The sequence below is a fragment of the Lemur catta genome, chromosome 7 (genome assembly GCF_020740605.2).
Source record: "Lemur catta isolate mLemCat1 chromosome 7, mLemCat1.pri, whole genome shotgun sequence".
In the NCBI taxonomy this organism is placed as follows: domain Eukaryota; kingdom Metazoa; phylum Chordata; class Mammalia; order Primates; family Lemuridae; genus Lemur; species Lemur catta.
In genome coordinates, this window is record NC_059134.1 from 56,270,741 (window position 1) to 56,295,428 (window position 24,688).

General features: G+C 52.2%; 1 long non-coding RNA gene across 1 annotated transcript; it reads left to right on the forward strand.

Moving 5' to 3' along the window:
* The first annotated feature begins 14,438 nt into the window (after positions 1–14,438).
* Positions 14,439–23,989, forward strand: LOC123642316. The gene is made up of 6 exons (XR_006736435.1): positions 14,439–14,463; positions 20,312–20,558; positions 20,676–20,723; positions 21,388–21,465; positions 22,402–22,596; positions 23,468–23,989. It is a non-coding gene; the product is annotated as an uncharacterized LOC123642316 (long non-coding RNA).
* The last annotated feature ends 699 nt before the right edge of the window (positions 23,990–24,688 follow it).

Here is a 24,688-nt window from a genome sequence, read left to right on the forward strand (position 1 = left end):
AAAGCAAACTCATGCAAGAAGTCTCCAGCAAACCTGTCCTGAGTGACTCCTGTGGCCCTGAAGATACAACAGCGAGAATGACACAGGCTCTGCCTCCAAGGAGTTCACAGTTCAGAGAATAGAGAAACATAGACACATAAACACAGCAACAAAGGCTGTGTTAGAAGAGAAGGGCAGGAAAAGGTATTTGCAGCAGAAAAACAAACCTGGCCCCTTTAGGTAACGTGTTAGTTTGCTAGCGCTGTGGTAACAAAGTCCCACAAACTGGGTGGCTTACACAACAGAAACTGACTGCCTCACAGTTCTGGAGGACGGAAGTCCAAGACCAAGGTGTCAGCGGGCCGTGTTCCCTCTGCAGGCACGAGGGGAGGACCAGCTGCAGCCTCTGTCCTGGCTCCTGGTAGTTCCTTGGCTTGTGGCAGTCGAACTCCGGACTTCATGTGGGGCTCTCCCTGTGCACATCTGTCTCTGTGCCCAAGTTTCCCCTTTTCATAAGGACGCCTGTCATTTGGATTAGGGCCCACCCTCCTTTGGTGTAGCCTCATCTTAACTAATTAGCATCTGCAACAACCCTATTTCCAAACAAGATCACATTGCGAGGTACTCAGGGTTAGGACTTCAACAAATAAGTTTTGGAGGGACCAAACTCAACCGTAGCAGGTGGGGAGAGCACACAACGCAAGTGCAGGGATAGCATGGAGGAATGAATGGTGGTGCTGGCCTGCATGAGAAAGGCAGCTGGGTCAGGACAGGGATTTGGGGAGACAGAAGCAGCTGATGGGAATTTTGAAGCGTACGTTCTGCTGTGCGGTCTGCCATGTCAGCTCTTCCCTTTGTGTTTCCACAAAGTCTGTCTCTACTCTGTGCAGTGCAGTGGGGGAGGGGTTGCTGATGTGCAGGGACAGGGCAAACCGGCCTTGCCCACAGCGGGCCAGGCTGCTGGGTGACACAAGCAAAACCGGGGCAGTGAGGCCTGGAGGCGGGGGGCAGCCAGCTTCGTGAGGGATGTAACTAACTGCATTCAGCATCAGACTGGCATCTGCATTCACTTCTGGGTGTACATTCGATTCTCATAAACACCTTATATGGTAGAAATTGTTGTTCCTATTTTATAGCTGAGGACACTGTAGCTCAAGGGTGATGTGACCTGCTCAAGGTCCCACAGCAGGTGCCAGTAAAAGTGGGTTTGACAGCAAAGCCCATGTATCTCGCACTCGGCTTTTAGAGGAGCCCAAACCAAGACAGTGACGGTGCAGGGGGCAGGGAAGGTGTCCCCTTTCGAGGGGGCCATTCTGAAATCACCCGTCGCAGGGAGCTGTGTGTGGAGAAGCAGCAAAGGCTGATGGAGTGTGGAACATCACACGGGGTTTTGCTTTAGAGGTGAAGTTGGAGCGGGAGACCTGGGGCTCCACGTAAGCATGGAAGAGACAGGCTTAGATCTGTATTTCTCGAAGACACTCTGGCTGCCGAGTGGAGGATGGGGCTTCCACCTGGGGACCTCAGTTGTGCCCCTCCCTTCTGCCCCGTTCCTGCTGCTGAGCCAGAAGCCTTGCGTCAGGTGGCTCCGTGGGTCCTGCAGCTCGGCAGGAGGGGCCTCTGCCTCTCCTCCTCCTGGTCTCCAGCACCTTCCTCACCCCCAGCCTGGGGGTGGGGAGCAGACAAACCCGGGCCAGACCCCCAGCAGGACACTCTGGTTTGCAGACCCCAGCCTGTCCCAGGAGATGGGGGCCATGGCAGGGACGCAGTGCCAGCCCTTTGGAAACCTCCTCTCATTGTCTCCACAGCAGCACCGGCCCACAACAATTCCGGAGGCTCAAGGGAAGCAGCTTTTGCCAAGTCACTGCCCTATCTCAGGCGGCTGTGGATGGAGTGGGGGTGAGGCTGCCTGCTAGGGACAGGGAGGGAGGCAGGGAGGCCAGGAAAGGTGGGGCTCAGAGTCCCAGCCGCAGTGCCTATAGCGGGCAGGACTCCAGCCGCAGATGGGGGTCACTCAGGGACTGACTGAGAGGACTGTGGAGCTATGGGCAGGGGTGGGCATCGACCCAGGGTGGGGAAGTGCCCAGAGACCAGCAACAGTGGGAGCTCGTAGCACCCCTAGGCCTGCAGGGTGAGCCAGGCTGGTGCTGGGGCCACTCGACCTGTGACCTCAGCATGCAGCAGCTGCCAGACCAGGGCCAGGCAGGGAGGAGCAGGGGATGCCCCCAGCTCTCTCTCCTGCCCGCTGATCTCCTGCCGCAGCGCCCACTGGCCGAACCTAACAGCAAGGGAGGCATCCGCGGGAGGCAGCCTCCCAGGCACAGATCAGGACAGGCCTGGGGGCAAAAGGACAACACCGAGTGGAGCTGCATTTCCTCATCTGTAGGGTGGGGTGATGACAACTGCCGCTGTGCCTACCACACGGGCACTCAGCACCTCCCTCCCGTCATCTGGTCTCCCCACATATTATACTCTGCAGCAGGCACCCCCCCAGGCACACGGGGGCCCTGCCACCACACCTCGGATCCAGGGGGGCTTTCTCTCATATGGGCTGTGCTGCTTGGTGAAGCACCGTGGGTGGGAGGCCCGGAGTCTGAAGCCCTGGGTTAAGGTCTTACCTTAACCTCCATCCCTTACCTTGGATTAGTCTCTTTCCATTTCTGAATCTTGATTTCCTAATCCATTAAAGAAAAGTCATCATAAAAAATTTCATCTCCACTATGTTTACCCACACTTGCAGTATCCTTTCCCCATATGCTTTGAGACTCTCTGCAGAACAGAGCTGCTTGCACCAATTCACAGGAACATGTGAGTGACTGGCGACACACCGGGAGCCTTCACAGCAGATGGATCGGTCAGTGAGCTTAGAGGGTGCGTCTTAATCATATCTGTTTCATTTGAATCTAGTCCAATGTCCTACTCCCTGTGGGTGCAGGAGAAACGTTTGTAGACTTGCTGAACTCTCACCTTGTGTATCTCTATGTTCCGGGTGCCTGTACAGAGGCTGGCAGACAGAAGGTGCATGTGTGTGTGTGTGTGTGTGTGTGTGTGTGTGTGTGTGTGTGTGTGTGATCAGTGCATGAAGGAATGACTGAATTGGTGGGGCCCAAAGGCCATATCTGTGTGTGGGGTTCCTGGCCTGGGGAGGCAGCAGCACACGCCCGGGGCCAGGACCTCTCCCCTTTCTGTATACAAGAAGTCAAGGCCTTGGCAACAGCTGCAGCCAGCTGGCACCAGGTCCCTCCAAGAGTCATTGTTTGGCCAAAACAGGAAGCCACCCGAGGGGAAGTGTGGCCTCGCCTCAGTGAACCCCTGAAGAATGGCCCCGAGAAACTGGGGGACGTGCTGGCAGGCACGGACTGTGCTGCAGCTGCGCCTCCCCGCCCCAGGCCACGGATGGTCCTCACTCGACCCTGGGGCCCTGGTGCAAAGGGACAGGGCCGGCCACCAGGGGCCGGGTTCTCGTCCTGTGTGACCTTGGGAAGCTCACCACCGGTCTCTGGGTAGGACTCCTATCTGTGAACTGGTAAATTTAAAGTATGTATTTACAGTTGAGTGAATCCATGCCTGGCTGCTGTGTCGGTCCCTCTGGCCACCTGTTCCCTGTGGTCTTCCAGTGCTCAGTGCAGACTAGGCCCGTGGAGTGAGCCCTTCTACCAGGAGAGAGGAAGCCGGATGGTTCCACAGCACTTCTCAGTTAGCAAAGCACAGTCTCCGTGTTTCATTTGATGCCCCCAACAATTATGCCAAGAGGGGCCAAAGGTGGGGTTCATAGGCCCACATCACAGAAGAAGACACAGAAGCTCAAAGCCAGGATTCAAACTCAGCCCTCAGCCTAGGATCCTACTGGGCTAGGCCCTGGCCACTCTTGGGAAGCCTCGTGTGACGAGTGAGACACGGACACCCAGGCTGGAGAGGCAGCGGGAGCTGCCCGGCAGGAGCTCCTGGCGGGCAGGGCCGTGGGGCCCAGCAGAGGGACTAGGATCAGGGGCTTGAGCCGGCAGCCTGAGGCCTGCTCTGGTTGTTTGTTGTGTGTTTATTTTTCTCAATTTAGGCTCTGCCATCTACCTGCCATGTGAGCCACGTGACTCACTCCACTTCTTTGGATCTCAGAGTCCTCGCTGGTGGTCTGGAGGTGAGGCCTGTCCTGCCAACCCCAGGATGTACAGTGTCGTGTAAGCTGAGGGGGTCGCAGGCTCAGGGTCGTGTGCACACGATGGCTGCCTGCCCAGCATTTAGTCCTCTCTCCCTTCTTCATAGAACCCCAGTTCTGTTTGGATGTTCTCCCTGCCCCCAGGTTTAGCACTAGTCCCAATTAATCTAAGCCAATCAGCACACGGCATTCCTGGAGAGAATGTCATTGGTTGGAAACATGACCCAAGTCGTCCTATTCAGATCAAACTAAAAGACTTACCATCCGGCTGGGGGAGAGGTCCTTGCTGTGTCTCCTGCCGGACATTCACATGACAGCGAGGAGCCCCCATTGCCACTGGCAGCACCTTTCAACCTCAAGGAGGGAGACAGCCGTCGTGAGGCCATAAGAGGAGCCAGCCGAGGACTGGAGGGCAAAGAAAAGCCTGCATTCTTGACACCAGGAGCTGCTCTGGGCTTGCAGTGAGACGATGCACCCCGTCATGCCACTGAGCCCACTGGAGGCAGGGGCTGCTACCTGCAGCCAAAGGCATCCTCAGGGCCCTCATCGCTTTGCAGTCTCTGATGCACTGAGGGGAAATGAGCCTGCCCTTCCCCCACGCTGGCTCATGGGAGGGCAGTTGCGAAACCCCTGGGCACCTTGCCAGAGCTGACGACTTGTTCGTGGCTTTTTGGAAGCTCTGCATTCTTTCCTCTCTGTTCCTCGAGCCAGAGACAATTCCTCCCTCCTCACGGCTGGCCTCTGGCCTGGGTCCAGGTCACCCCACTGGCATTAATGCTGCAAGATTGATGGGGCAGGAAGACAGAGGGGCCGGACCCTGAGCCCTCAGCCCCAGCTACTCCCTCTGCTCAGTCTCTGGCTGTTCCCCCTCCTCTTTCCCCCGAGGACCTCAGCTACTTTGCAGCCTTAGGATCACAGAGTTTTCAAAACACAGGGACCCTTGGAGACGACCTAGTGCAGCCTCCTTGGTGTACAAAAGTGGAAGCTGAGACCCAGATGTGGGCAAGAGTCTGTCCTGGTCACACAGAGCTGGGCCTGGAACCCAAGTATCTTGAGTCCTGGTCTAGGACTCTTCCCCACCCACTACAGGAAGGTCATACATTGACATAACTTTTTGTGTTTTGAGTATCCACTGTGTCCCCAGTGTTTCTTGTCTTCCTCCTCCTTTTCTGTCTCCAAGGCCACTGCTCTGATGCAGGCGTTGCAGTCTCTTGACTGGGTGGCAGCCTCTTTCGAAGTTTGTCCAGTTCCCGTCTGCAGTCCTGCCCCCCAGACAGCTGCCAGAGGTGTTGTCCCCTGCTTCATGGCCTGCCCTATGGGACAAGATTGAGGCTCCCTCAGCTGACTTAGAGGGTCCCTTGTGGCTGGCCACTGCCCAAGCTCACCTGCTGAGTAAGACCTACATCCCTGCTACTAAGCTCCCTTGTTGCCTCCCCCAGGCAGCTTTCCCAGATGCCTCCATCTGTGAGTGGCACCATGTCTGTGTCTATCCTGGAGCCCTTGGAAGGGTGGGAGGATCTGACCCGTGTCTGCCCCACTGCACCCCGAGTGCTTGGGAAGCACAGGCTACCGCAGGGCATCCCTGCTGGCCCTGCACCCTCCACCAAGTTTGACTTTCCCATGAGCAGTTTCCTCTTGTCGGTTCCAGGTTATCTACCCACAGCCCGGGAAAGGCAGTGCGCATGGGGGCGAATGGTAGGAGATTCCGATTCCTCATCCTGAGTGGGCACCGCATGCCCAGCTCCGCCCATCCTCTGATCCCACCTGGGTGCGAGTGTGCATCCACTGAAGATTACAGACGCCACGCAGGCCGGGCCCAGCTCTGCGAAGTCACGGGGGCAAAGCCTAACAAATGGTCCCCTCTGAGCACGGCCAAGAAAAACCCCAAACTTGGAGCTCAGTGCTGAGATTCCAGGAGCTCCGCTTCCAGGAATCAATCCTAAGGGGGAAAAGTCCAGAATGTGAACAAAGACCAACGTGGCAGAATTTATTTATAATAGCAAAAGTCTGGAAACAATCTAGAAATGTAGCAGTAACAGAAAGGGTAAATATATTAATGCATGTTCAGATGGTGAAATATTGTACAGCTATTAAAATGATGTTTGCAAAGAGTTATTAACACGGAAAAGTGTTAAGTGAAATAGAATGGAATATAAAACCATATATGTAGTGTGATCACAACAGAAAAAATGCATAAAATATGGGAGGAAATATGCAAAAATGCTAAAAAATGATGGACTTGGGGTAGAAATACTAAAATTTTTCTTATGTTTAAACTTTCCTGTGCTTTCCAAGCTTTCTACCATGAACTTTGTTTTTATCATCAGAAAAAAATTAATTAGACACAGAATAAAAGGAGATTAATTCTAGTTCCAACTCTGATGACTACTGGACACACGACCTTGACACTGCCCTCTTCAAAACTCCATTTCCTCACTTGTTTGTCTCTCAGTCCCCTCCTTCCTTTATTCTAGAAACCTTTCCTAAGGGCCCCCTCTGCAGCAGGCCTGGTGCTGGGCACTAGGGACCCAAAAATCAATCAGAATTTAAACATGAAAAAATGTCTAACCTTGTTCCCAATCAGAGAAATGCCAGTTAAAACTAAGCCAACATCCCATTTCTCATCTATCAGATTGGCAAAAACCCAAATGTTTGACACCGTACTCCGTTGTTAAGACTGTGAGAAAACAGGTCCTCTCATGCATTGTCTGGTGGGAAAACAAAACGGTGCAAGCCCTATATGGAGGGGAATTTGGCAATTAGTAGCAAAACTACTTATATTATTTTCCCTATAACCGTGAAATCTTGCTTCTAAGAATCTATCCCAAAGATAACACTGGCAAAAATAAGCCACGGTGTATTCATAAACTATTCATGGCAGCACCATTTGTCACAGTATAAAGCTAGAAGCCACTTGAATATCCATCAGTAGGGGTTACTTGACCACACAGCGGATGGCCGAGGCTAGAAAACGGGGTGTGGAAGATTCGCACAAGCCGCGAGGGCCTGGTCTCCAGGGCACGACGTTAAGCAAAAAAGCAAAGTGGAATAAAATGTACATGGTACGTTATCATTTATTGAAAAAAGAAAAGGGAATACACAAATACATGCATATTTTCTTTTAAAAATTGGTTAAAAGATAAAAAATAAAATTAAAAAGCTGTTATCTGTTGGAAGAAGAAAGTACAGTGAAGGGAATGGAGGTAGGAGCCAGACTTCTCTGAATATACTTTATTTTGTAGATCAACTTTAGAGCCAGGTAAAAGCTTTACATAAAAATAAAACAAAATTAAATCAAAATAAAAGTCAAAAGCAATCCCCCAAAATCAAATGCAAAACAAAATAAATAAACCTATGTATTCAGTTGGTGGCTTCACCAAGCAAAGTTGAATTATTTCAAGTGATTTAGAAACCTGGTAACTTGACTAGTAGGATATATATTTTAAGGACAAAAGAAATACAAATTGTTAAGTGTTTTCAGCAATAACATTGTTAGTAATACTATTGGTATTATTATTCTGAAATTTTTATCACATATACATATAGAGAAAGAAAGTAGATAAATGAATCAGTAATCATGTCAATGTTGTTAGGAAGCAAAATTGTCAGCATTAGACAAAACAGATACAAATACAACATCAAAGAACTTAAGTGAAAGCCCTGTAACTAAACGGTTTTTTTTAAAATCAATATAAACTCTTGATGTATATTTTCTGAAGAGAAAAATATTTCCAAGCTCTGCACACTGAAAAAGTCTAGAAGCAAAGGCCAGTCAAATAGCATTGAACACCCCTAACACCCAGATTTGTGGCCTCTAAATATCATTTCTCACTAAAAAGAACCAGGGCTTCTTGGAGAAACAGCTGATTCCAAGTCTGGGCAGAAAATGTACAAGACAAACTTGGATATCTTATTATACCAGAAGGTCGGGAAGTTATTAAACATTATTAGTGTCAGGCCAAAAGGACTCAAAAGCCAATTAAAGAGGTCCCCATGGACCAGAGATGGGGCAATTTGAGTGATAACAAGGCTAATAACTGCAATGGATTGAAACCTACCACATGCATTTAAAAATGTGACAGAATGATACAAAAAACCAAAACCAAAACCAAACACCACCATCAGCAACAGCAAAACCCTTGCTGGTCATAGGATGTCAGGGAATCGACTTACTATTCTGGAAACTGATAAATAAAGGGGCAATCACCTGATAAATAAAAGGCAATTAATGCTGCCTTTCCTAAACAAACGGTACCTCAGAGACACCAGAGAGTTGATGAGAGAAGTTTCTCTCTATAGAAGTATTCCGGCTAAATGAAGAAGAAATGATAAAATTAAGATACCACTGTTTTTCAAACCCTAATGAGATAATAAATGTAGGCAATGATCATCAAAGGCATCTAAAAGCACAAAAAGAGACACAACCAGGCATTATGAACATTATATGCCTTCTGAGGAAAGTACACACACCTCTGTGAAGTATTCTTGCCAAAACGTTGACTCTGAATCTAATCTAGCCCTTAGATCAAGCTACCAATTTACAAGGAAGGTAGAGGACCGAAGAATGTGTTCAGTAACACTACGAGGGATGCAGTCAGAGAAGTCCAGAACGTGGAAAACTACATGGGACAACTTGGTTCATTCAGCAAATATGTTCTGAAAAAAATAAGAGGGGGAGGAGAAACCTATAGATTGAAAGAGATTTAAGAGACTCAACGGGCCAGGCACGGTGGCTCACTCCTGTAATCCTAGCCCTCTGGGAGGCTGAGGCGGGTGGATTGCTCGAGGTCAGAAGTTCGAGACCAGCCTGAGCGAGACCCCGTCTCTACTAAAAATAGAAATAAAAATTATCTGGACAACTAAAAATATATATAGAAAAAAAAATTAGCCAGGCATGGTGGCACATGCCTGTAGTCCCAGTGACTCGGGAGGCTGAGGCAGGAGGATCACTTGAGCCCAGGAGTTTGAGGTTGCTGTGAGCTAGGCTGACGCCACGGCACTCACTCTAGCCCGGGCAACAAAGTGAGACTCTGTCTCAAGAAAAAAAAAAAAAAAAGACTCAACGATCAAATGCAATGTATACACCTTGTTTTTATTCTGATTTGGAACTTTAAAAGACCTTTTACTAGACAATTGGGGAAATTTGAACACTACTGGATATTCGATGATAAATTATTAAAAATTTAGGTAGGATAATGGTATTCTGGTCATGCTGTCATCTTTTAGAAATACGTACTGCAATATTTATGCATAAAATTTAATTGATGTTTGGATTTGTTCCAGTGGGGGAGGATTGGCGGTATAAATGAAACAAGCGTGGTCTACATTGGTGAGGGCCAAAGCTGGGTGAAGAACATGTGGCACTCTTTGTACTACTCTCTCTATTTTTGTTGGGTGCTTAAAATTGTCCACAATAAAATGTCTTTGCTGCTCTGAAGGAGGTGAGGAGGAAGACTTAGGTGCATAGGGCAAAGAGATCAGTTCCCTCCAAGGCTAGAGGGCAGGAGGCTGGGGAAGGGGGACCTGGAAGTGCTGAGCTCTCCTCAGGAGGGCACACAGCAGGACTGTGCGAGCAGAGGGGGGAACAGCATGAGCAAATGCAAAAAGGATGCATGGTCCAAGGACAGCAGGTAATCTGCACTGAGGGGGCAAAGGGGCAGATGGGGATGGTGGATGAGAGGAAGGTGGGAACATTGCGGAGAGTCCTGAAGGCCCAGCCAAGGAGCCCTGGAAGGGTTTCAGCTGGGGAGTGACAATGTGGGCCCTGTGTTTTAGCCATGTCACCCAGGCAGCTGGACAGAAGATGGATTGGAGGAAGAGGCCTGGAGGCAGATGGGCAGATGCTTGGTATCCCCTGGGCCGGGGTCCTAGAGAGAGACAAGGAAGCCCGCACAGGAGAGCGGTCTGGGATGGACGGCAGGAGACAGGTGTGAATGCTGCTGCAGCAGGAGGGTGTAAGAGAGGGAGGGGTCCAGGCCTCAGCCAGTTTCTGGCTTGGGCAACTTGGTGGATGGAGGAGCCATTATTAAGATAGGGCGAGGAGGACAGGGCAGGCCCCTTCATCTAGATCCCTGGGCTGAGGACAGGGGCCTGGGTTCTGGCCCTAAGCCAGCTGCCTGGCAGTGGAGCCCAGGGGATGTCTCTACCCCTCTAGGACCTCAGGTCCCCATCTCTAAAGCAAGGGGCAAGAGCCTCTGACTGGGGGTTCTCCCAATGCACCCCTGGACGGATTTGTGTCCAGCTCATGTGTATCCTCCTTGCCGCAAGAGGATCATGAGTTCTCATCTGGCGTCACTGAAAATCCAGTTGTGTGATGTCAATGGCATTTCCCTTCAAAAAAAAAGGAAGTGAGGTTAGTGAGCATGTTACCAGGAAAGGAAAGTTAGTTGGGCCCCACCCTCTGCAGCCCCATGCTCCTCCCACAGAGCAGACTAGGCCCCTCTGCCGGGGCTGGGGACAGGACCCAAAATGTCACAGTTCAGACAGAGGCACCAGCACAACAGCTGTGACTTCTGAGCACGGCTGGGCCACCCCCAGCAGAGCCAGCTCTTTCTCTGGTGCTCATGGCCCGGACCTCAGCCACACTGGGGGACCCAGGTCACAGGAAGTTCCAGGATCTGATTAAATGTCAGCAAGGCCGCAAAGATGAACTCTTTGTATGTGAGGAGACTTAGGCCGATAAAAAACGGACAGGGCCAAGGTCACAGGGCAAGTGAGAGGAGAACCCAGCTACAGATCATGTAGCACCTGGGGATCAGGTGGCCGCGGAAAGCCTGTCTTGCTACAGGGCTCCCCATGCCCTGTTCCTTGTGGATGTGCCCAGAAAGTGCCTCTCCAGTGACAAATAGTAAGTGCCTTTCTTAAACAAAACCACTCCTGACCCTTAGCTTCTGACCATCTAAACCTTCCTTAAAACGCTATTATGAAAACAAAATGAAAACCAATAACAATCTATCCAATATAATTGCTGTATACTTTTGAGTTGAAATAAAAAATTAATAGTAAATTGATAAGTTTGGTATATTCAGCAAATTGGTCACTTGAAAAATTGATCAATTGGCAAGTCAGTCATCAAGTGAATACATTTTTAAGAACTTGACCTAGAGTCTCCCAAAGATCCCGCCCACCACCCCTCCTCCCGACTGTGAGCCCCACGGATTGGGACAGGTCCACTTCATTCTCCAGCCCTAGCCCTTAGTCAAGGGACTGGCGCACACAGCACACAGCGGGGTCCAGGCTTTGGCTCATTAACCGCTGAGTGAACTAAGGATACGTAATTCTCATGTTGGACCTGAATGTCCTGAATGCCTGAAAGGGCTCAACGGAGGCGGATTAGCGATGGTGGCCCTGGTCACCCCTGACACAGTGAGGTAACAGGGTGGGGAAAACCCTCACCTTTGCTCTTATTGTAAAAGTCAACTCGGGTCATAATTTCCACTGTGCCCCCTGCAGGGAGGGCGTCTGGTTCGCCCTCCCACGCACCCAGGGGCTGGGGGTTTTCAGGTGAAGCGAAACTAGGTGTTTGTGTCTCTGCACCTTTGAAGATCACTCAGCAACAAAAGAGCCAGAAAGGGCAGTGTGTACACAAAGCTTGCAGCATGGGTGAGCTCGTACGTGTGCAGGTAAGGGGGTGTGCACGTGAATTTGCACATCATGTGTGCACAGCTGTGATATATGGTGGTGTTGTATTCACATAGGTGCTTAAGTATCTGTGTGGCTTGTTATTAGGTACGTATGTATACCCATGTTTGTATGGGCATGCACGTGTTTGTGTGAGCACCTATTTGTATACAAGCTTCGACAATGCGAGTGTATTGAGTGTATGTACCTGTTCATCCATGGAAGCATATGATGATTGGGTGTTTGTAAATACGCATGTTTGTACAAGTTTGTACTTTTTGCATAGATACATGTTTGTGTATTTACGTTAATCCATTTAAGCATATGGGATATGTGTGGATGCTTGTGTAAGGTGTGTACACTGTAGGCATCTTAATGTAGGAATAGGGATGTGGGATGCATGGGTGAACGTGTGCCTGGAGATCTGTGTGTGTGTGTGTGTGTGTGTGTATAGGTGTATTTGCATGTGTGAAGTGTGTCTATGTACACGTGTGATCCATGTAGTGTGTGTGACTGTGCCTGGATGCAGGTAGGTGTCCCTGTGTGTGCACACACAGATCCTTGTTGTCCTTTTCTTTCTTTCCCTCTTGGGGAATTACAGAGTCTCTGAGTCCTAACCATGGCTGGTGACTCTTCCAGGAACATGGTTTCCTGGACCCAGAAGGTGAGAGTGTCAGGGCGGCATGTGAATGAGGAAGGGTGGGCCTGAGGTTGGGACTGCTCTGAGACCTGCTGTGGGCCGGGCTGGGGACAAGGACTGGACACCCAGAGCCTCCACCCCACCGCCCCAGTGTGAGCCCTGGAAACTGCGCTGCCGCTCTGGTCTGTAGTCCACTCCTCGGTGGCTTTCAAAATCTTTCATCTTTTGTTAGTTGAACCAAAATAAAACCTTACAAGGACCCCCTACGTGGAAAGCAGATGAATTCATGGGAAAGGCTCTGGATGAGGCTGGGGCTGAGGAGGGGCCTGGAGGGGTCCCCAGGGAGCATAGTCCAAAGATGCTTGCCTCATTGGCCCTGGGCCTGCTCCGTTTACATTCCAGTTTACAGTTTAAAAGACACACCCACATGCATAACCTTAGCTAATCCTGTGACCATGCTTCCAGCCTGTTGGGGGTGCTGGGAGCAGAGTGGTTAAGGGAGCCAGGCCTGGTTCCCTCCCTGCCCCCTCTTCTAGCTCAGCAGCCTCTGCCTCTTCCAGCCTCCTTCCCAGGGAGAATCACATCAGATCACGTGAAAGGACGCCCAGGAGGAGTCAGCCAGCATCTGGCACATGGTGAGCAGCCCCCAAAATGTGGGCTGTTGGGCTTACTATTATCCCCATTTTATAGATGAAGAAACTGAGGCTTCGAGAGGCTCTCTGATTCTATCCAAAGTCATCCTGGAGATGCTGGGAAGGAAGTGAGGCCCATCCTGACCTCAGATGCCCACCCTCTGTCATCAGGAGTGTTTTCTTGTTCTTCCGGGCTTGGCCAGGCCGTGGTAAACCCCACATGTGGTCTGTGGTTGCCCACACAGGCCTAAAAATAGCCAACAGGAACCCAGGGGCTCCCCCTTGGTGAGTGGCAGCAGGCCCATTCCCCAGCCAGCGCCGACCTGCTCGGCCGCCTGCAGATGAGTAGGCCGTGCCTAGGGAGGGGCCAGGTGGTCTGGGTCCCAGGCTTGATGTGCCAGAGGCTGTGCCAAGTTTGGAACAAAGATTATTTTATTTCATTATATTTTTAAAATTCTATGATGTAGAGTTTATAACTCCATTGGACAGATGAGGAAACTGAGGCTCAGAGAGATGAAGTGACCTGCCCAAGGTTAGGGGGCTTTGATGAAAACCTAAGTTGTTCTGAGCCCCAGGCCCATGTCCTTAATCCTTGTGGGATTTTCCTTATCTTGAGCCTGGGGACAGCTGGCTCAGGGGCAAGAACTGCCCCTTCAGGGCCACACAGACCTGGCTTCAAGTCCCAGCCTCCCTGATGACTCCTTGTGGCCATGGTAAGTCACCTCGCCTCTTTCAGCCTCACTTTCCTCCTGACAAAATGGGGGGCCGCATTGCCCACTGTGTAGGATCATGGTGGGGGTCTGATGAAACGAGGCGCGTGAGTGCCCAGGGCGGGCCTGGCGTGCAGCAAGTGCCCAGCAGTCGGCCACCCGCTGTCTCTCCTCTCACCAGTCAGGTCCATGATGCCAGAGTCGGGGTGAGACGGACAGTATTGGCTGAGCACCCAGGAGCGTCTCGCCAGGTCAGGGAAGTGGGACCAGCAGTGAGAGGCCAGGAGAGGAGATCCCTTGGCAGATGGTAATTTTCCAGAAATGGCCTCGGGAGTATTTCCAGTTCTCCACACTGGAACCTTGTCATTCCCTGTCAACAGATGGAGTCCACTGCCCGCCCTCCCCTTGAAGTTGAGCACACCTTTGTGACTGTCTCCGTGACAGGAATGTGGCAGAAGTGACATGACACAACTTCCTGGCTCAATCTGCTAAGGTGGTATAGCGTCCACCTGTCCGTCTGTCAGTCTGTCTGTTAGTCTATCTCTCTGTCTCTGTGTCTGTCTTTCTCTCAGCGTGCCAGCCCCTGGGACCCAGACGCTGTGTTGTGAGGAAGCCCACCCACATGGAGGGGTCCCCGCAGCTGTTCCTGCCAACAACCCCAGCTTCAACTGCTACACACATGCATGAACCCCCTTCAGATGATTCCGGCTCCCAGACCTGAAACCATCCCAGGTACTGTCCAGGGGAGCAGAGATGAACTGTCCCCTCTGAGCCCTGTCCAAATGCAGAACAAAATAAATGTCACTCTTGCAAGCCACTAAAGCTTCACGGTGGCTTGGTACACAGCACCAGGTGACAGGAGCAGCCCTCCGCATCACCCCCGGCCGGTACAAGCAAGCTCCTTCCCCAGGCACCCGACCCCGCAGGCAGAACCTGGAGTCAGCCCTCCCAGCCAGGACTGTGCCCCCAAAGCTGACCTCAAAGCCCAGCTCTGTTGCTTCCCGTTGAGCGCCTTTGGGCACGTCACCAACCCTCTATGACAAATCCCTGTATGTCGAATGGGAACGCTAGTAGTAACTATCAGGAGTCTTGGGGGAATTTGACAAAATGCCTGGCACATAGTAAGTGCTCAGTAAGGGCACTCAGGGACGTGAGGCTGGACAGAAAGGCAGTGGTCAAAGAGGTTGTCCTGGTCTCTGCCTGGAGGGAGAGAGGAGCAGGAGTGGACTCCGAGTTCCGAGTGGTTGTTAGGTGCAAGGTGGCTGGCTCTGCGCAGGCCCCCGGCAGGGCCCGCCCTCAGGTTGCTCACAGACCAAGTTACGGGAGGAGGCGGAGCGGGGCTGGGCAGGCCCGGCAGGACCTGGGCAAGGGTGAGCGAGGGGGGAGGGGACGCTGCAGGCAGGAGCTGGCCGAGGAGGCAACCTCACCGGAGCCAGTGGGTGCAGCCGGCTTGAACATGAGCTCTGAGGCCTCGCAGAAACCTCAGGGCATCCTCCCCTCCCCAGCCCAGGCCAGCCGGGCCCTATCTGGAGAGATAAAGTCACCGTGGAGGCTCCCAGACCAGAGACTTCCTTATCAGCGGCTCTTGTCTAGGGTACTTGGGAATGTAAACTCTCCTGCTTGCAGCCCACTGGGATGGACGGGCCCTGGGAAGACACAAAGCAGATGTGCAGGGGCGGGGGGGCCCGCCCCTGCCATCCTCCTGCTCCCTTCCTGCAACCACGGTGCACCCTTGTCCCTTCAAGTCACACTCAGATTGGGAGGGGCCCCAAGGAACCCTTTCTGTCACTGTCATGTTGGCCAGCATGCCCCATGTGAGTGCAGCAGCACGAGTCCCGCCCTGCTCAGAGAACCAGAGGAGCTTGGCAGGCGGCTGACACACCCGTGTGACCTAGGGCAGGTCCCTCCACACGCCGAGCTCTTGTCCTCACACGAACAAGTGCTGATCCCCTGCAGGGCCGGGCACAGGCTGGGCCCTGGGTGAAGCAGGACCCCGAAAACACAGCCCACTGGAGCTCACTGCCTAGTGGGCAAGATGGACAAATAAGTAAAAGTGACAGTGTTGATGGTGATGACGAGAACAAGCTTGTTTTTGAGCATTGACTCCCTGCTGGGCATTGTTCTGAGTGATTTATATGTATTAACTCATTTAATTCGCACAACAACCCTATAAAGTTACATTGTTAATATTTCCATTTTATGGAGGGGGAAACTGAGGCACAGGGAGCTTAAGGCTCTTGCATGGGTTCCAAGCTAGCAAATGGCAGAGCTGGGAATCAGGCCAGAGAGGCCTGGCTCTGTGCACAGCACGCTGAGGGCTGGGCTCACAGGACGGGTAGGCAGCCAGGTCATAGAATATTTTCTGCCTGGCTGGGCCAGGTGAACTTTAGTGCGGCAAGGGATGGGAACAGTGGGTGCCCCGAATCCCTGCTGGCCGCCCCACCCAGCGCCCCATGAGGCCCTGAACGCCCTTACCCTGCCCCAGAGCCGTGTGCCCCATGTGCTTGGTCCAGGGGACGCTCCCTCTGGCTCTGCCGCCCCCCACGCTGGGTTCCCAGGATCCGGAGGTGCCAACTTCAGGCATCGGGAGCAGGCCTTCCCCTGCCCTGGGACAGAGGCAGTGGGTTCAGGGGAAGAGCGTGGGCTCTGGAGTCAGAGCAGAGTTTGAACCCTGGCCCTGCCCCAGGCTGTGGGTGACACTCGCAGTGCTTGCTCGTGTCTGGCCTCACCTTCTCTGTCTGCTCCAACATCACAGATTCTACACAAACATGAGTAACTCTGACATGAGTGAGCCTGTGACAGTGCCACGGGGGCCCGGGGGGCTGTGACAGGAGATGCCGTCCTACCAGGGATCTTCCCGGGGGGGAGGCTCTTGAGCTGGCACCTAAAATAAACCCATTCCTTTCCCCTCTCTTCCTTCCTTCCACACTTTTTTCCTGAGCTCAGTGTGACCCGGTCTGGGGCCGAGGTGCTCCCAGGCTGGGGAGGGGCCACCTGTTCAGCATCACAGAGGCTCCGTCGGGGGTCGGTTAGGGACACACCAAGCACGGCTATAGGGCGGCTGGATCCTGGGCTCAGGGCCTGGGGGTGCAGGCTCCAGGGCAGGCGGGAGAACGGGGATCACGGGGGAGTGTGGGTGCAGTGACTAGGACGAGGAATGGGACTTTGGGAAGATGCCCAAGGCATCCTCCTCTGGAGTGTCTGAAGAGGCCTCAGGGGTTGGGCCACTAGAGACCCCGAGGGCAGCACAGGTCACCTGCCCATCCTGTGTCCACAGGCCAGCCCGTCCCTACAACTGTGGGTGATTTGAGCTTTCTAGGCCTCTGTTCTGTGTGAGCAGCGCACAGATTGGAACAGAAGACCGTCAACCCCTCCCTTTCTGACTTTTTCTGGCTTCTTTGTTTTCTCTGCCCCTTACTGGCCAGGTGGCTCTATGTAAGGCCTCCCCCACTTTGGGCCTCAGCTGCCTCTTCTAATGCAGAGCTCGTATTAGGCTGGAATGATCTCTAAGGTTGCACAGAAGGCTTCGGTGTTTGTTCTGCTCACACAACAAGCGAACTGACTCCGGCTGCCAAGGCCCCAGACTTCCCTGCTCCCCAAGGAGTCCGCACTCACCCTCCGCACCATCCAATTAGTCAGATGCTAGGACAGGGACGTGGCCTGTCTGCTCCCGGCTCTCCCACTCCCTCCCCCGCCCAGCGTCCCGGGGTTGGGGAGGAGCAGCTCACAGGCCTGGGAGTCCTTCCCTCCTGTCTCAGGATTAGAGCCAGCACCACAATAACCCCCGGGCCCCAGAGCGGGGGTGTGGCGGCCCAGCGATCAGGAGACCCTGGAATTCAGAAAGAAGGCAGCTGGCGGCAGAGACATGATGACCTCTTAGACTTTCTTTACAAAGTGCTGCACACCGTCACATGGAACCTCCTCGCCACGGCCCTGTGGGGAAGGTGGAACAGGGAGAGCTGTCGCTGTACAGTTGCAGAAACCTGAGCTCTGAGAGAGAGGAGAGAACTGGCCCAGAGTCACGCAGCAAATGGCAGAGCTGGTATATAAACTTCGGCTCTGCCACGCAGCCTGCTTTCCACACCAGAGCTCATATCCTCTCCTGGGCTCCCCCAGGCAGGTGGGCGAGGTCAGGAAGAGGGGTGGGAGCCTCACCCTGCTCATCCTGCCTCCGTGTGCACCTGAGGCCTGCCTTGGCCCTCATGGCCCTGATGCCCTAGCCTCACTGGCTGTCCAGCCTCTGCTCCCTGCTCTTTTCTCTTTGCCTCTGAGCTCTTATCACATGGTTTCCTTTGCTTTCTTAAACATACCAGGCTCCCAGCCACAGGGCCTTTGCACATGCAGTTCCCTTAGTTTAGAAAGCACTCCCCTAAGCCCAGCCCCTTCCATGTCCATAGTTAATGTCTCTTCATCCCTCCACCTTTTTAAAGAACAGTTTTATTGATATAGTAATATAACTCCTACATCATACAATTCACCAATTTAAAGTATACAATTCAATGGTTTTTAGTATAATCACAGAGTTGGGTAACCATCACCACGATCAATTTTAGAACATTTGCATCACCTTCCCCCACCAAGACCCCATACTCATGAGCAGTCACGCCCTCCAACCCCCAATTAGGCTACTACTAATCTAATTTCTTTCTCTATAGATTTGCCTTTCCTGGACATTTCACATAAATGGAATCATACATCAGGTCCTTTTTGATTGGCTTCTTTCACTTAGCACAATATTTCATCATCCATGTTGTAGCACGGATCAGGACTTTACCCCTTTTATTGCCAAATAATAATATCCCATTGCATGGATGATACCACATTTTATTTTTCCATTCATCAGTTGATGGACATTTGGGCTGTTTCCACTTCTTAGCTGTGAGGAATAATGCTGTTGTGAACATTCACTGGCCAGTTTTTGTGTGGATATATGTTTTCATTTCTCTTTGGCAGAACTGCTGGGTCACCCGGTAACTCAGACGTTTTGAGGAACTTCCACACAGTTTTCCACGGAGGCCGCACCGTGCTACACTCCCACCAGCGGAGTAGTGGGTTCCAGTTTTGCCTCATCCTCATCAACACCATCATCATCTGTCTTTTTGATTGGCCGTTTGTACATATTCTTTGGAGAAGTATCTATCCAGATCCTCTGCCCATTTTTAAATTGGGATATTTGCCTTTTTATTATTGAGTTCTAAGTGTTCTTTATATGTTTTAGAGACGAGTCTCTTATTGGATACATGACTTGCAAAATTTTTTCCCATTCTGTGGGTTCTGTTTTTACTCTCTTGATGATGTTCTTTGAAACATAAAAGGTTTTAATTTTGATGATATCCAATGTATCTAGTTTTTCTTTTGTCACTTGTGCTTTTGGTACCATATCCAAGAAACCATTTGCCTAATCCAAAATCACAAAAGATTTACAACTATGTTTTCTCCTAAGAGTTTTATAGTTTTAGTTCTTACATTTAGGTCTTTGATATTTTTTTAGTTATTTTTTGTATATGGTGTAAGGGAAGAGATCAAATGAATTCTTTTGCATGTGGATATCCAGTTGTACCAGCACCCTTTGCTGCAAAGACCACTGAATGGCCTTGGCACCACTGTTGAAAATCAACTGCCCGTAAATATCCTTCCACTTTAAGTCAAGTGTCACCTTCTCAGGGAAGCTTTTGCTGGTGCTCCTCCCTACCCTGACCTCAGTTTAGCCGGGTTCCCCTGTATAGATATAAAACATGTAGGTGTCACCATAGGTTATAAATGACATTTGTCTGTATCATGGAGTGGAAATGAGCACATGCTATGGAGTCAGACAGCCAGGGTTCAAAGCCCAGCTGTGCTTGACCCTAGGTATATGACTTCACCTATCGGTGCCTCAATTTCCTTACCTGTAAATTGGGGACTGACTAATCTTCTAGGGTTGTCATGAGAGTTGACACATGTAAAGCACATGGCATGTGGTACTAAGGGCTAATGTGGGAGCTGCTATTAATCAATGTCATCTCCTTAGGCTTTAAACTCTGCGAGGATAGGGGCCCTGTCTATTTTGGTCAGCACCGTAGCTGGCGCAGAGAGGACATCGGATCCCTACTTTTTGAATGAATTAGCGAATGAAGGCATGCATGCATCAGCGCATGAGCCCCGCAGACAGGGCTCTAACCCCTCCTCCCAAGGGCTGGCTGTGCGACTTCTCCAGACCTCTGTAAAATGAGAGTGTAGGATACATGGGTGGTTTTTCTCCTTCTCTGTTTGCATGCAGACCCCTCGCTTTACTTGAAGTAAGAGGAACCCAATTTGCAAAACAGATGAAGGGAGCGGCTCTGAGAGAAGCTGGGATGGGGCCCAGAGCCCCCCTCCTTTGCACCCCCACCATCCTCCTGAGCCTGCTGGACAGTGTGAAAACCATTGTCCGGGATGGGATCCCTACGTGCTCGCTGGGTTTGGAGCAGCCTGTGATTCACAGGCAGCTGACGTCTGACGCTGCTAATTCAGCCCAAATGCTGGAGGTCTGTCTTGCGGCACGGGGGAGGTAGAGGGGCACATTCCAAAGGGGAAAGCTCTTTCTTCCTTCCACCCACAGGAGGGGGGTGATGCTCCCTGAAGTTCCCTGTGCACGGATGAGCACTGAGCACGTCCTTGCTCCCACCTTCCTCGGCTTCCTGACCGAGACCTGGAATGGCTGGTCTCCTAGACCCAGCTTCCTCCTGCCTCCACCACCTCCACCCCATCTCAGATCCAGCTCACTTCCAGTGAGGCCCACTCTGCTCCTGCTCCTGTCACGTCCATGCCCTCATTTCACCTGGGGGACAGCTCAAAGGCTTACAGAGGTGAGACTCATCCAAGGTCACGGGTGCGGCAATGAATGGCAGGAGCAAAGATTCCAGCCCCAGGCTCTTGGCTCCAAGTCCAGACTCTGTCCTCACTAGCTGCCTCCAATACTCCAGCAGGCAGCACAGTCCACCGTGACCACCGGGACAGGACCAGACCAGGAGGTGCTGAGGGTCAGCCAAGCCCCATGGGCCCTGAAGGAGGGAAAGCCCCAAGGGAGGCCCCCCAAGGCAGGTCTCTAATGCTTCCCCCAGGTAGAGGTCCCCTGGCCATAGCGGGAGGGACTGCCCTGGGAAAGGAAGGGAGGGGAGTCCCCGTTTGGTAGGTTAAAAGCATGAACTTCAGGGCTAGGCAGATCTGTCCGGGTCACCAACCAAGCTCTCTGAGCCTCAGTTCCTCCCCCTGCCCAACCCCCAGCCCAGTGACATAAGGACAGTAGTACCCACATCGCTGAGCTGTTGTAAGGATGAGAAGAGCAAAGACCTTAGCCCTCTGCCCGGCGGCATGGAGTTACCATGTGAGCGTAATTAGTATCCCTGTCCCTAGCACTGGGGGAGCTGTCAGCTGGGCCCAACAGGATTTGCCAAGAGGACCTGAGAGGCCCCATGAGGAGGCAGAGCCAGAGATGCTAAAGAGGAGACAGTTGACTTCCACACTGCCCTCGAGTCTGAGTTCACAGAGAGCGTTTTGTTTTAGGAAGTATATTTGTACCGGGAATAGAGGTTCTAACGCTAGTAGTCTGGAGAAAAGAACTTGAGAGAGTCACTGGTGGCTTTGGTTAATTTTTGCTTTCCTTCAGGACATTAACTCCATTTGTCTTGACTCCAGGAGAGGATGGAAGTGGGGACGTGCGTGGGCTTCTGTGTCACCTTGCTCTGACTGCGGCTCCAAATCATCACGGGCAAGGTATCTAACCTTTCTGAGCCTCGGTTTCTTCGTCTGCAAATAGAGGAGAATGAGATGATGTGGGTGGAGGGCCCAGCCTGGTGCAGCAGCACCCTGAGTCAGGACTTTTCAAGTGATGCCTGCAAAGTGCTGAGGAGAAGGTCCCTTCCGGGTGCGGGAACCCAGGAGCACATCCTGGAGGCAGTGGCTGGCTGGTCCCCTAAGACTGGCGAAGGCAGTCCAGGTGGAGGGAGCAGCTTCAGCAAGAGTGTGGCAGTGGGAAACCACAGGGTGGGCAGAGATGGCTGCAGTTTGGAACGATGCGATTCATGGAGAGAAGACCAGGAAGAAGGCAGGGACCCTCAGAGGCCTCTCTGCCTTTGCCGGTGCTCCAGGCTGCTTCTTGGAAGTGCTCCTGGATCTATTCTCAGAGCTCCCAGGGGATGGAGATGGCTGAGTGATTCAGGTCTGCTCTGCTGTTGACGCTGAACTTCCTGACATTCATGACGCGGGGCAGGTTCCTGGGGGGCGTGGCCTCCCTCCCCCCAGCCCTCCAACCCACAGGAGGGTCAAGGGAAGCGGGCGTGCCCCAGGCCTAGCATTATTCATCAAACAGCTCGAAAGAGCCAACAAGAGACGCCCACGCTAATAGTAAAAATAACAATTCCTTAAATGTGAAGCGTGGGAGCCGGCTCTGCCGTCAGGCGCCCCTCTTAGGTCACTCGTGGCCGTCCTTCCACAGATGAGGAAACTGAGACTCAGGGAGGGGAAGTGGCTCCCCTGAGGCTGTGCAGCCAGGGGCGTCCAGGGGACGTGTGTGTGTGTGTGTGTGTGTGCGCGTGTGTGTCCATGTGCACAGTAGGACAGGGACCCCTGCCTGGAAACACTAACCCAGTGAGCTCTCCCAGTCTTAGGGAGGGAGGTTCATGGGGTCTGGGCCCGCGGCCTTGGTCACAGGTGCTGCCACAGAAGGAGTGAACTCGTCAGCCAGGAGGTAACGCTGGAGCAAGGCTGTGGGAAGGACAGGCTGGAAAAGATGGGCAAGCCCGAGGGAGACAGCGTTCTCTGCAGACGAGATGAAGATGTGGCAGTGAGACCCGGGTGGCATGGCCCGAGCCAAGTGTGGATGCAGCAGGGACTTGCATGGACAGGGTGAGGGAGTGGCTCTGAGGGGGAACGGGGGCAGGTGTCCTGAGCAATGGGGAGACTGAGGCCCAGGAAATGGGGGAGCTGTCTATCCCAGGGTGTACTAGAATATTCCAGCCAGATCTCCAGAGGCTGCCTCTGCCTCGTGGCACTGAAGCCAGCCCCATAGAAGCCCTGAAACGTGGGAACCCCAGCCACGCCACCCCACTGGCATAAGTGCAGGACCCCCCAAGGGGCTGCTTCAGGGGCTGAGGTGCATCCGGAAGGCTGAGTCCCAGCTGTGCTGGTGCCACACCCACTAGCCCATCTCATGCCATAGGCAGGGTTGCCTGTGCCCCCACCGAGGGGAGCGGCTGACTTGCCTGTTGTCCCCATTGTGGTGTGTTAATGGACAGTAGACTGAGTTTTGGACCCAGATCCCTGCTGGGAGTCTCTGCTAGACCGAGCTGTCCCCTTTGACCGGCTGCTCTTCCCTGGCCTGGCAGCCTTGGCCAGCCCAGACAATGATCAGTCCTTGGACCACTCCCAAGCGTGTCCAGATTTGGCCCGCCAGGCCTTCCAGGGCCGGAGGGGACGTGATGACCCTTCCTGCACAGCTCTGACTAACAGACCCCTGGCTCCCTGAAGCATCACAACAGAGCCCGTTGCCAGGGCGTGGCTGGGACCTGGGGCCTCAGCTACCCCACACGGGCTGCTGGCACCGAGCACTTACGCTGCAGCCCTCCCTGGCTCAGCTGGGCCGTGAGAAGAGGGCAAGGCAGGAGGAGGCCCTGCCCGTGCCTTTGGGGATATTTAACCCTGTGAGGAGAGTAAGGGGATGTTGAGTCCTCAGCCCCCTTTCTCCCCCTGGGTCCTGATCTCCTGATTTCTCCAGCAGGGACCCTGCGTGTACAAGGACCATGTCTAAAACTGAACTGCCCCCAAAACCTGCTTCTTCCCTCCATGGCATGCCCCATCTCAGTGAGGATGTGACCACCACCCTGACACACAGACAGCGTCCCAGGCATGGGTGCCCCACAAGCTGCCCCCTACCTTGTCCCATCCATTGCCACAGCCCACACTTCTGCCTTCCCCAGAAAGCCTCTGGAGCCCACCCTACTCCGCTCCTCCTTGCCCCCAGCCCCGGGCCCGCTCAGGCGCCTTCCTGAAGCGGATCTGGATCAATGTCCAGTCTCCCCTCCAGACTCCTGGCCTCCAGTTTCCAAAGTGGCCTCAAATGGATCCTGTCCCTCATTTCCTGAACCCCTCCCCCAGCTTCCCCACCACTCCAGTCTTGGTTGAATCTCAGCCTCCTGTCAGGAAAAAAGCTCAGACGATCAAGCCAACATATGCATTAATTTATTTATAAATTAGACACATATGCCACCATACAAATAATTGGATAAATTATAAAGTATAATCCAACAGTAGACACTAGAAAAGGAGAGATTTAAATAAATAATATCATTTTAAAAGTTTTGTTTTCATTTCATTTAATGGTATAAAAAAGCTTCTTGCTCTGACTAAACATATTATTATTAGTAACAATTGTGTTTAAGTATACTTTTTTTTTCTTTTTCTTTAAGAGACAGTCTTGTTCTGTCACCCATGGTTAGTTTTTTTATTTTGTGTAGAGATGAGGTCTTGCTGTGTTGCCCAGGCTGGTCTTGAACTCACGGCCTCAAGTGATTCTCCTGCCTCGGCCTCCCAAAGTGCTGGGATTATAGGCATGAGCCACTGCATCCAGTTTATGCTTCATTTTTTAATAAAATCTTGCTTTAATAATGTGGTACACTCATTTGAAAAATATGGCACTAAATTCCATTTACCTTTTCACTTTGCTTAATGCCCGCTGTCGTTGGAAAAACATATCTCACGAAAAGCTGTACTGCCACATGGAAGGTGTACACTCCTGCCTGCACTTACTAAATCACAAGGTGCGATTTTCAACTCTGTGCACAGGTTTGTTTGTTGAAATTTGGTTTAACTGACGTCAACCAGTTGTTACAGGAAACTAATCAGAAGGTGTTACTTTTTAATATTTTTGACAAATGAGTTCAAAACACAGTGAACTTTAGCAACAAAACCACCCCAAAATAGTCTACAGTGTGAGTTTCTT